Here is a 12,442-nt window from a genome sequence, read left to right as displayed (position 1 = left end):
CCAGAGAAACTCCAAAGCTACACAGAAAAACCCTGTCTTGAAAAAAAACAACAACAACAAAAACAAAAACATCCAACAAAACTCTCACTGAAATCTTCTTGCCTTGGTCTCTGGAATGCTAGGAATACAAGTGTGGGCTACAATGTTTGGCTTGTCGTTTTTTGTTTGTTTGTTTTGTTTTTTAGAACAGTTGTCAGGCATGGTGGTAATCCCTGCACTCAGGAGGCAGAAGCAGGTGGGTCTCTGTGAGTTCAAAAATTAGAGATCCTGTCTCAAAAAAAAAAAAAAAAAAAAAAAAAAAAAAAAAAAAAGGAAAAAATCTGCAAAGTCATCACAAATTAATCATACCTCACTCACAGAGTAAGTCTTCAAGTTTCACCTCTATCCTAGGGTACCACTACTACTGAAAGATAGCTTCTTTAGGAGGGAAAGGCAATGCATGGCAGTATGTAACCACACTGTACTACCACAAAGGCTACTGGATAGAACCAATACCATTGGCTAGGGGGGTTCCTATAAGCTTGACATTAAATCAGAAATCTCACAGCTGATAGTCAACAACACATACTTATACCTCACAGAACAATGGTAAGAAGAAACAGCAACAATGCTCTTAACACATATCAAGAGTTAGGAACAATCCCAAATATTCTCATCAAGTATAAATAATAGTGTCATAGGACAGAACATGGACAATAAAAGAATTAGCAGAAAAATCTGAAAAGCAAAGATACATGTACTACTCATAGAAATTTAAAGAACAAAGGATTATTAGATTCCTAAAAGACACAGTGTTTTGTTTAGGAGCACCAAAAGAGAAGTTTCTCTGTATTGTATAGAGACTAACAATGGACACACAGTAATGAAACCTGACCCTAAAAGTAGTAGTCAATGATAAGTATCTATGAAGAATATCATACATACAAACAAAAAAGAATGGGGATACAAAATAATGTTAGAACTGGAGTTACATGGCCAGGCGGTGGTGGTGCACGCCTTTAAGCCCAGCACTCGGGAGGCAGAGGCAGGCAGATCTCTGTGAGTTAGAGTCCAGCCTGGTTCCAGGACAGCCTCCAAAGCCACAGGGAAACCCTGTCTCGAAAAACCAAACAAAAAAAAAACAAAAAACAAAACTGGAGTTACAGATGACTGTAAGCTACTAGATGTGTACTAGGAATCCAATCCTGGTCCTCTGCAAGAGGAGCAAGCACTGAGATCTCTAATTCCATTACAAGATTCCCCCCCCACCAGTACTAGGAATTGAACTTTTTCACCTACACTATCCTCAACCCTCAAAAATCAGTGTAAATTGTTAAAGGACTAAGCTGGAGCTGGAGAGACGATTCATGGCATAAAAGCACCTGAAACCAAATCTGATGGGCTGCATTTGATCACCAGAATTTACTTGATGGAGAAAACCAACTCTTCCAAGTTGTCCTCTGACCACCCATATGCATAAGTGCACAAGCATGTATGTTCAGCAGTGTACTTGGGTGCTCATGCCCACACACAGACGTGCACACACACTGCTTGAACTAATGACAGTCAGGCATGGTGGTATATCCCTAGGTGGTCTATTCCTAGGATTCTATCACATGGGAGGCTGAGGCAGAATTGTCTCAAGTTTGGCCTACAAAGCCTGGGCTATACACAGCCAGAGCTGTCTCAACAAGCCAGCAAGTAAGCATCAGCAACAAAAGTATCACTTCTCTCAAATGTTTCTACTGTGATGTCCATAAAAAAACACTTCCTTAGGTCTAGAGAGGTGAACACTGGCTTCTCTTCCAGAGCACCGAAACTCAATTCCCAGCACCCACAACTGTCTGTAACTGCAGTTTTTGAGGATCCAACACCTTCACACACACACATCAATACATACACAATTTAAAAAAATGTTTCCTACCAAAAGTACTCATACCTCATTTTGTTGAAGACTTTATTTTTCATGCAGTAATAGAGTTTGCATTCTGCTTAAAAATGTTGACTTGGCCAGGCAGTAGTAGCGCAGCACTCAGGAGGTGGAGGCAGGCGGATATCTGTGAGTTCGTGACCAGCCTGGTCTACAAGAGCTAGTTCCAGGACAGCCTCCAAAGCCACAGAGAAACCCCATCTCGAAAAACCAAAAAAACAACAAAACAAAAGAAAACAAACTACTTTTCTATTTGCATTCATCCTCATCTGGCTACCATCCTTTCCTTCATTCTCATTCACTCATTATATTTATTTACTTACTTTTGGGTTTTCAGGACAGGGTTTCTCTGTACAGCCCTGGCTGTCCTGGAACTTGCTCTGTAGACCAGACCAGGTTTTGAATTTAAAAAGGTCCAACTGCCTGGGCTTCCCTGCTGGGATTTAAGTCACAAAACCACCACCACCCAGCTTCTTTTCTCCTTTTAACCAAGCTTTCTGGCTCTAACACCCCAAAGTTAATGAGGGTTGCCTCCAAGTCCTCAAAACCAAGGGCTGCTTCTACAGAACAGATGCCAGGACAGCCAGGACTATTTCACAGAGGAACCCTGTCCCAAAAAAACCAAACAAAATAAAAAAAACTTTTTAAATGTTGACTTGTTTAAAGTAATTTCTGTCTTGAGACAGGGTTTTAACAAGTAGCCTTGGTGGCTTAGAACTTTCTATGTAGATCACGCCAGCCTAGAACTCAAAAGATTTGCCTGCCTCTACCTCCCTAGAACTGGGATTAAAGGCACACACCACCACACTTAGCAAATCCAACAGTTTTTAAAAGTTACTATGCCATGCAGTGGTGGTGCACACCTTTAACCTCAGCACATGGGAGGCAGACACGCGGATCTCTGTGAGTTCAAGGCCAGCCTAGTCTACAGAGAGAGTTCCAGGACAGACTCCAAAACTACAGAGAAACCCTGTCTCAAAAAAAAAAAAAAGAAAAGAAAGAAAAAAGGTCTTTTTTCCTAGCTAAATTATTTAACTCACTATACCCTAAATTAGCATAATTTAAGCTTTAGAAAATGGTCATTTTTATGTTTGGCTTCAAGTACCATAAAATTATGTCACCTTGTACCCTGAAAGCATTCATATCCAAATTTGAAAAACAGGGATCTAACACACTAAGTCAATTAATAGCACTTGAAAATGAGCAAGGTGTTCCTACACCATCCCCTAAACTAGTAAGGTTAGGTTCTCCACAGTTCAGATCAGTACTGCTTCCCTTTTCAGCAGCTTATTAGCATTCTACCAATATCAACATTCCTTAAAGAATATGCAGGGCATAATTTATGGAGCAGAATACAGACAGACCTTACCCTTCCTATATAGAAAACAGGCTTGAAGAATTAAGCTTTCATTCCTAGTCCCTTCTCTCTGTTCCAGACAAAGCTTATAAGAAAAACTCTAGTAACCACTTAGTCAATTTAGTTAATATTAGCATTAGAAGTTTCCATCTCTAAGGTGGGTGAGATGGCACAGTGGGTAAAGGGGCTTGCCACCAAGCCTGATGACCTGAACTCAATCCCTATAACCCCACAAACAGAAGAGGATGATTCCCAAACTTGTCCTCTAACCTCCACACATGCTGTAGCATACTCCCACTGACACACACATACATACAAAATAAACAAATGTAAATAAAAAAAAAAAGAGCTTCCAACTCTAAATTCCTTTTTACTATTACACAAATGTAATTATTTTACCTTTCCCCTGAAAGGGTAAAAAGGCTTTTGTTAGCATGAAAGGAAGTAATTTAATCTCAAGTAATACTTAAGTTATTTAGAAAACTTAAAGCAGAGCCAGGCGTTGGTGGTGCACGCCTTTAATCCCAGCACTCGGGAGGCAGAGGCAGGCAGATCTCTGTTGAGTTGGAGACCAGCCTGGTCTCCAGAGCGAGTGCCAGGACAGTCTCCAAAGCGCCACAGAGAAACCCTGTCTCGAAACCCCCCCCCCCAAAAAAAAAAAAAGAAAGAAAGAAAAAAGAAAACTTAAAGCAACAGACCAACATTTATAAGGTCTTTTCCAAGTACCTATGCAAAGAGTATAGGTTAACAAAAATTAATAATGACTATCACACTATGAGGCAAATACGGGACAGTGAGACTGACTCCAATTAAGAAAAATTTTATCCCAGATACTAGATACTCCAAGAACAAAATCATACCTGCTTCATATCAAATCATAAAACCATAAACTATCATTTACCATTTCACATAATCTCCCACTGTTCAAAATACATAAACCAAAGGATTCTACAGAAAAACACCGTATGTGCTCTGTCAACCACCTAGTATATGGCACTACAGTTTCATACCCAGGACCTTGCATGCTTTCAATTACCCAATGTGCTGTATCTCCTATGCTCAAAACTACCCAGAAAATCCTCTAGACTCAAGAGGGTGGCATCACCTCATACTGTTTTTTTTTTTTTTTTGAGACAGGGTTCTCTGTGTAGCTTTGGAGCCTATCCTGAGATCAGCCTGCCTCGGCCTCCAGAGTGCCAGGATTAAAGGCGTGCACCACCAAAGCCCGGCTAACCTCATACTCCTTTCCCCCCAGTACCAAGGAGGGAACTTAGGCTATCATATTATACTTCTTACGCTCCCCACAGGCATATGCCATCATGCCTATTTTTGTTTTTGTTTTTTTTATTTTTTATTTTTTCAAGACAGGGTTTCTCTGTGGTTTTGGAGGCTGTCCTGGAACTAGCTCTTGTAGTCCAGACTGGCCTCAAAATCACAGAGTCTACTTGCCTCTGCCTCTCGAAGTGCTGGGATTAAAGGCGTGTGCCACTACCGCCCAGCCATGCCTATCTTTTTTACTTTTTTATTTTCCCCAGGGTAGCCTTCAACTTACGATTCTCCTACCTACACCTATAGTACCTGGAACTACGGGCTTGCACCAGCTAGTACCTTTTTTAAGAGCAAACAGAAAAAACCATTTACCTCTCCGTGGCTGCAAAATCAGTTTGAGGAGGGAAAACAGAACCCAGCTCTCCAGTCTCTAGCTCCAAGTCTGTCTGCTAGTGCATCTTGTTCTTTGGTTCTAGGTTTGTCATTCTAAAAGAAAAGCAAAAATCATTTAATGAAACAGCAAATTCACATAAACACACCATATAGCATAAAAAAGAAAGACTGATATGATTGGGAGAAAAAAAAAAACAAACAAAACAATAGAGCAGCTAGTTGTTATGATGGCCTACAGTGTCAGGACCTGGGAAGCAAAGGCAGGAGGATTGCCAATAGTTCAAAGCCAGCTGGAACTACAAAGCAAGATCCTAGCTCAAAAAACAAAACAAAACAAAACAAAACAAAAACCACCACCATCAGGAAATAAGCTGTTCATGTACTAACTGTATCGTTCTATGAATGCCTACCAAGCCAACAATACAACATTCATTTACTTTTTAGACATTCACTGAGCACATACAGATTAAAAAAAATTATGAGTGTTGAAACTACTCCATTATAATCATGGCACATATATTCAAACTACCAAAAATTAATTCTTACACCTGACATAACAATCCTTTAGCAGTTTGTTTCCTTATCTTCAGTAAATAGTGAGTAACATTACAAACTGGTAAGCTTAACAAGAGACTGAGAAGCTTTCGAAAGCCTTTGAAAATCCTAGAATAATCAATAGTTGTCTTAGTGAACATTTTTCCTCTTTAAACTACCAATGAACTGCCTTGCTTCAAGTAATGGTAGAATGGAATCTATCTCTATTTAAAAAAAAAAAAAAAAAAAAAAAAGAGCCAGTCCTGGTAACCAATGACTCTAGTCAGAGATAAGAAAATCTGTTTAAGGTCAGCCTGATCTATACAGCAAGTTCCAAGACTGCCCAAACTACTTGAACCAACTTTTCCCCCTCCCCCGCCCCCCCCCAAAAAAAAACAAGGAAAAGAGAGGAAAAAAGACACCCCCAAGTGAAATAGTCTGAGAATTTCCAAGATGGCATATGCCCACAGTTCTACGCTGAAGTAGGATTACGAGTTTGAGGTTATACTATCTCCAAAAAACCAACAACAAAAAAGGGCTGGAAGGATGGCCCAACAGTTAAGAGCACTTGCTGCTCTTGCAGAGGAACCAGGTTGTTTCCAGCACCTACATGGTAGCTCATAACTGTCTACAACTCCAGTTCTAGGGGATCTGACCCCCTCTGACCTCCAAGGGCATACGTGACCCAGCTCACAAGTTTAAAAAAAATTACAAAATAAAAATAAGAGATACATTTGTATTTTATGTATGAGTGTTTTGCCTACAAGCACATAAGTACACGGAGGCCAGAACAGGATGGTGAATATGCCTAGAACCAGGAGTTAAGAGATGGTTGTGAGACACCATGTGGGTAACAGTAACAGAAGCTGGATCCTTGACAAAAGCAGCAAATGCTCTTAACTACTAAGCCATTTCTCTAGTTCCAAAAGGGTTTCTTTTTGTCATTTTGTTTTGGTATTTTGGGACAAGGTATCATCATATATACTAGGTTGGTCTCAAACTCATGATCTTCCTGCCTCAGCTTCCTGAGTGCTAGGATTACAGGCATGTACCACCATGCTTGGCTTCAAGTGGTCTTGAAAATGAATGTGATTTGACAAATCTACCTATCTAAGAACAGCTATCCTCAATGTTACACATATTTGCCTCTATTGTTCTTCCTAACCTGGAAGTTCCTTTTCTGTCTTGAATCTTGACAAATCTTAGTTATCTGAAGAAGGATTATTTTTACCAACAGTTTGAAGTCATCAGTAGCCAAGACATATAAATAGGATACAAAGCTGGCCAAATCAGATTTCTACATTAAAAAGAGAGAAAGAGATATGGTGCCTGTAAAGTAGATGATGTGGGATATTTGTGATGCCAGCAGCAACACCTAGGAGATAAAAAGCTGTTTTTTGCCAGTAAGTAAAAATGTGCAAGATTCTGCCATAGGACTCTTGGGTACAGCACTAGTCAGCTACATGTGGAACCTGCCAAGGAACTCCCAAGCCAGGCATTAGTCCCACTTGGGCTCCTTTAATTCTCAATATCCTTTTTTCTTTTTGTAAAAAACCCTAAAACTCTTAGAACACCCACAACCACACAGGGTTTCTGTGTGGCTTTGGAGGCTGTCCTGGAGCTAGCTCTTGTAGACCAGGCTGGTCTCAAACTCACAGAGATCCACCTGCCTCTGCCTCCCGGGTGCTGGGATTAAAGGTATGCGCCGCCACCGCCACCCAGCCTTAAACACTTTTTTTTTTCGAGACAGGGTTTCTCTGTGGCTTAGAATACATCTTAAGGTTAACTTTTGCACCTGCTAAATTTTCTAACAAGGCAGTAGAGTTCTCTAAGGTTAACTTTTCCTAAGCAAGCAGGATTTCCTTTTAGAGGCAGACATTCATGTGACTGTATCACATTATTGATTTAAATTAGTAAGTCGTTGGGTTGGAAAGAGGACTCTGTGGATACAATCTATTTCCAGAAAAGCCTTATGATTTGAGTTCAGAATTCAAGTAAAAGCCCACATCTTTAATCTTAGCACTTAGGAGGCAGAGAGATTAAGTGTGAGACCGGCCTGGTCTACTTACTCAGTTCCAGGACAGCCAGGGCTATGAAGAAAAACCCTGTCCTCAAATAGAAAAGAAAAGAAAAGAAAAGAAAAGGAATCCAAGAAGTTAGGTGCAGACAAGGGCCACCAACCTAGTCTGCATATAAAGTTCTAGGCCAACCAGGGCTCCTAAAAGAAAGAAAATGGACTCCACAGTGTTGTCCTTGACCTTCACACACACCTGCCTGCACTCACAATCGTACACAAAGGCACTTGGACATGATGGTTCTTATCTTTAATCCCAGGCAGACAGGTAAACCTTTGAGTTGGGAGACTCGCCTGGTTTACACAGCCACTTCCTGGCTAGCCAGAGCTACCCAGTGAGACCCTACTCAAAAAAAAAAAAAAAAAAAAAAAAAAAGTTTTGCTTGTTTTGAGACAGGATCTCTTCTAAGTAGTCCTGGCTGGTCTTGAACTCAGAAAATTAGCATGCCCCTGCTTTCCAGAGTGCTGAGATCAAATGTGTGACACTATACCCAATAAAAATTAAGTTTTAAGCAAGACAGTGGAGGTGTACACACTTGGGAGGCAGAGGCAGGAGGATCTCTGTTGAATTCAAGGCCAGCCTGGTCTACAAGTTCCAGTACAACAAGGATTGTTATAGAAACCCTGCTTTGGTGGCACACGCCTTTAATCCCAGCACTCAGGAGGCAGAGGCAGGTGGATCTGTGACCTCAAGACCAGCCTGGTCTACAAGACCTAGTTCCAGGACAGCCTCCAAAGCCACAGAGAAACCCTGTCTCGAACCCCCCCCCCCATCATTATTGTACAAAATAATGAATTTATCATGACATTTTCAAACATCATTGTGTTTTGTTAATATTTACCATTGTTTGTTGTAATATTGGAGACTAAACTTTGCCACAACTAACTAGTGCTAACTTTTAAATGTGCTGGAATTTAAGCTTGTGATCCCAAGTATGGGAGTTAGAAGGATTTAAAAGTGGGAGGCTACCTAAGCTACATAGCAAATTCAAGACCAACCTGGGCACTAGGCAACTTATTGAGAAACTTATTGAAGAAAAAAAAAGGGGGGGGTAATATTTTTTTTTTTTTTTTTGAGACAGGGGTTTCTCTGTGTAGCCCTGGCTGTCCTGGAACTTGGTCTTGTAGACCAGGCTGGCCTCGAACTCAGAAATCCACCTGCTGCTGCCTCCTTAGTGCTGGAATGAAAGGTGTGAGCCACCACCACCCAGCTAATAAAAATGGGATTTATAACTTGCCTAGTTTACTCAAGGTCCAGTACTAAAAACAAATTCCAACTACTCTCTTTTAAGGCAGTCTCATGTATCATATTTGCTACAAAGCTAAGGATGACCTTGAACTCCCCATCCTCTTGCCACTACTTCGAAAGTACTAGCATATACCACCACTGGGAACTTGTACACTTGACAGTAAAATTGAAAAGAATGCAATAAGTTACATAGCTGGGCCTAGTATATTAGAAAAAGAAAGATGGTTCTACAAAAGGCTGATACCACTACATTTAGTTACTCAGTGAAATTTTATTGTGGGGGAAGGTGAGGAAGAACATTCTGAAGAATTCAAAGAAGGGATGAGATGCTGAATGGGAACATACCTCAAAGGTAGGACATTTGCAAGACATGTACAACCACCACAAAAATCAAAGTTGCGTAGGATTTCAATGTGGCTAGTAAGGCCACAAAGAATACTAGGTTCATTTAAGGGAGAGAGGGAAGGAATGGCATAAACATTGGGGAGTGTTGAAAGATTTGCATACAACGTGGGTTGCCAGGGCCTACAAATTGAGATCACGCATATTATCACACTTTTTTTTTTTTTTCTTTTTCCCTGAGACAGGGTTTCTCTGTGGCTTTGGAGGCTGTCCTGGAACTAACTCTTGTAGACCTGGCTGGTCTCGAAATCAGGGATGAGTGTAGCACTTTTTTTTTTTTTTTTTTTTTAAAGCAAGCAGAGCATGTCAGAGCACACCTCTAATCCCAGCACTCGGGAGACAGAGGCAGGTGGATCTCCTAAGTATGAGGCCAACCAGGGCTACAGAGATAAACTGTCGGGATGGAGGGAGATTTTTAAAATGCTTCATAAGCTTAAATATCTTCTTTAAAAAAAAATATCAACCTAGACTTTCTTTTCTACTCAAGAACCTTAGCCACACATCAGCAGCTAATTGGTAATAAATTATGGAGTTGGGGGGAAACAGTCGAACCATAAAGGTTACTCCAGCAATTTAACAGATTAATGCAAAGGACTTAAAAGTCAGTTTATTTAAGTCAGGACTTAAATGCTGTTAAATTTCTTTTCCTGCCTATGGAGGCCGTGGAATTTTAGCTTTCTTAGTTAACCTAAACTCCAAAAAGTATTGTCTCTATGCCGATGTTTACTTAATGCTAAACCCAATACAGGAAGTCAGCTACTAAAGACTAGTTACACAGACATTTATAAACCATCTGCTTCAAGTGACCCAAGATTCAATTACAACATCAGCCCTCACATTTCATCGAACAGTCAAATTACCAGTCTAGTCAAGAATAAGTTCATTCTGCCCTATTGGCGCTTTAGATGGGGTTGCACAATCCCAAAGGGGTTGAACTATCTTAGCCTAGCCCCAGAGCATCAGGTCCTAAGTGGAGTGCGAAGTTACATCTTAAACCGGAGACAAACTCCAGTGTCGCTTGTACAAACGTAACCAGCCCATGCTCCGGATTTTTGGAGTTTAACACATCACTTGAGATCTGAGTGAAATTAAGTTTCAGTCCCTTTGCGATCTCTGAGCGCACAACGTCTGACTGCTATCATTCCAACGGGCTCAAGAGTGCGAACCTAGCTGGGGAAAAACTATTTTGGTGCGGAAATTCTGTCTTTTCCGCCCACCATTGGGGGCCGCACCGGTCGGGTCCCGCGCGATGCCCTGGCGTGGAGTTTGGGGGCGCAACGGGGCCCGGCGGGGGCGGCGAGCGCGCGTTCCCCCGCCCGCTCGGGCGGCGTCGAGGCGCGAGCAGCTCAGCCAGCCTTGCAGAGGGAGCTCTCGGCAGTTCAGGGGTCCCTCTAATCGCAGCCACAGCAGCGCCGCCTGCGCCACTCGGCGGCGACGGAGACCAGCAGCGGCGATGATCGGACTCTCGGAGAAACTCGAGAGCACTCCAGCTGCTGGAGAAGCACTCAGGGCGGCCGGGTAGGTTCCGGGACCGGGTGGACTGGAAGATGGGGCAGTCCGAGGCGCGTCGGTAGGGACCCGACACCCACACGGTTCCGGGACCTAGCTGCGCGCGGGCGGCAGAGGACTTAAGACCCCTAGGCGAGGCAAGCGCGAAAACCCAGCCTTCAGAGGTCCAGCCTCGGTTAGGGCCCCTTTCGCGGGAGGGGCGGAGGGCAGAGGGCGGGCCGCGGCCTGAAGATCAGCCGGGCCAAAAGCCGGCCTCGAGGGTAGAGACAAAGGAAGGAAAATGGAGTCGCCGAGCGCGCAGGCCTCTGTCGCCACCGCCGCCAGAGGCCTACCATGTTGGGAGGAGGGAAGCTAGCGGGCGGGTGTGGAGGGGGTTGGCCAGGCCCTGGCGGCAGAGACGGGCAATGGCGGCGGCCGCGCCGCAGCAGGGACGGTAGAGGGAGACAAACACCCCCCGGCGGCGGCGCTGGCGCCGGGCTGCAGCCAGCGCCGACCGGAGCGGCCCCATCGTGACACCTAGAGGCGGCCCGCGAAACCTCCTCCACCCCGGGCCCCCTTACCTTCGCGCCACACCCCCCGCGGCGCCCGCTCCGCCGCCGCTCCACCGCTCCGGCCACCTGGCGTCCCCGGCCAGCTCCGCGTGCCTGCACTGGCTACCACTGTCGCCGCTGCCGCCAAAGAAGCAGCTCCGCGCACGGTTTAATCGCTCCACAGGCTCGGACACAAAATGGCGGCGGCGCGGTGCAGTGCGCCTGCGTCGGCGCTGCCGGGGCCGCGGGTGCTGATAAGGGAAGAGACGGGTGGGGGGGGCCGGCCGGCGGCGAGTTGAGGGCGGGGGAGGAAAGGTGAGGGGAGGGGTTGGCGCAGGGCAGCATGGGAGGCGGCCCCGGGCGCCAACTTTCAAAAGCAGGCGCGATGGCGTCACGAGATGCGCCGCGAGTCGCGTCGTCACGCCGCACGCGCCCTTCCGCGCCCTCGCCCGGTCGCGCGTGGGCTTTGCTGAGGCGGAGGCGTCCTGGTTCCCGTTGGGTGGGGCTTCCTGGGCGGAGGTTTGCGGCCTCTGGGCAGTCGGATCTCCGCCTGGTTGCTGTGATTCTTTAGCTCTTTCTCTCCCCCAAAGCCGTGAAGGGGGGGAGGACTAAGCGCGCGGAGCTGGGCCGTGGGGTCGGACGAGACTCCAAGGTTCGGCCCTACCCAGCTGGGCCCAACCCTGGTTTAGCTCTGCACTGTGGTCCGCTACCGAGTAAGACCCAGTGAGTTCCCGCGCCTTCACACTTACCCAACAGTGTCCAGTGCTCAAAATCGACGGCTAGAAGAGCTGGCTGTCTTTGCTCAGTGGCTTTGGTGAGCTAGAAAAGGGACTTATAAAACCGGGTGTGAAATTAAGAGGACCAGGATAGGGCTTCCTGGGTGTCTCGAGGACACCTCAGTCGTCTTTAGCTGTATTTGGCGCCGTGAAAATATGTTATTTCTGTTAGGTTCCCCAGTTGGTGAAATCCTTCAGCCCTTCCCTCTCCCCTGGAGGCGCCTGGGGACCCTACCCAACCAATGGTAAATTGACAAGGGCCCTATTGCCAGATGTTATAGTGATCCCCTCTTCCCCCACGACTGGAATGTGACTTAGGACTGTATTCTCAACCCTCTTGCTGTAGCTATGTGGATAACAAATGCATCAAGGGAGCTGCTTCTGCTCTATCAGTGTCTATGCTGTGTTGTGGGATGCTGGCCCATTATCAACAGATACTG

At 44.9% G+C, this 12,442-nt stretch overlaps 1 protein-coding gene across 3 annotated transcripts in view; it reads right to left on the bottom strand.

Annotated features, from left to right (window-relative positions):
- Ctcf (CCCTC-binding factor) overlaps positions 1 to 11,481 on the bottom strand; it is a 41,478-nt gene extending 29,997 nt beyond the window's left edge. For 2 of the 3 annotated variants that reach the window (XM_027405839.2, XM_027405840.2), the window contains exons 1-2: positions 11,257 to 11,477; positions 4,908 to 5,021 (exon numbers count right to left, since the gene is read on the bottom strand). The gene's annotated coding sequence lies outside the window, so the exon portion shown is untranslated. Of the gene's footprint in view, positions 1 to 4,907; positions 5,022 to 11,256 lie in introns of all 3 variants that reach the window. The other variant, XM_035442642.1, reaches the window with a different exon arrangement.
- Between the last annotated feature and the right edge of the window lie 961 nt (positions 11,482 to 12,442).

This window comes from Cricetulus griseus, chromosome 3 (genome assembly GCF_003668045.3).
Source record: "Cricetulus griseus strain 17A/GY chromosome 3, alternate assembly CriGri-PICRH-1.0, whole genome shotgun sequence".
NCBI classification, from domain to species: domain Eukaryota; kingdom Metazoa; phylum Chordata; class Mammalia; order Rodentia; family Cricetidae; genus Cricetulus; species Cricetulus griseus.
The sequence above is the reverse complement of the archived record's forward strand: the minus strand, read 5'-3'. Positions and strand labels throughout refer to the sequence as shown.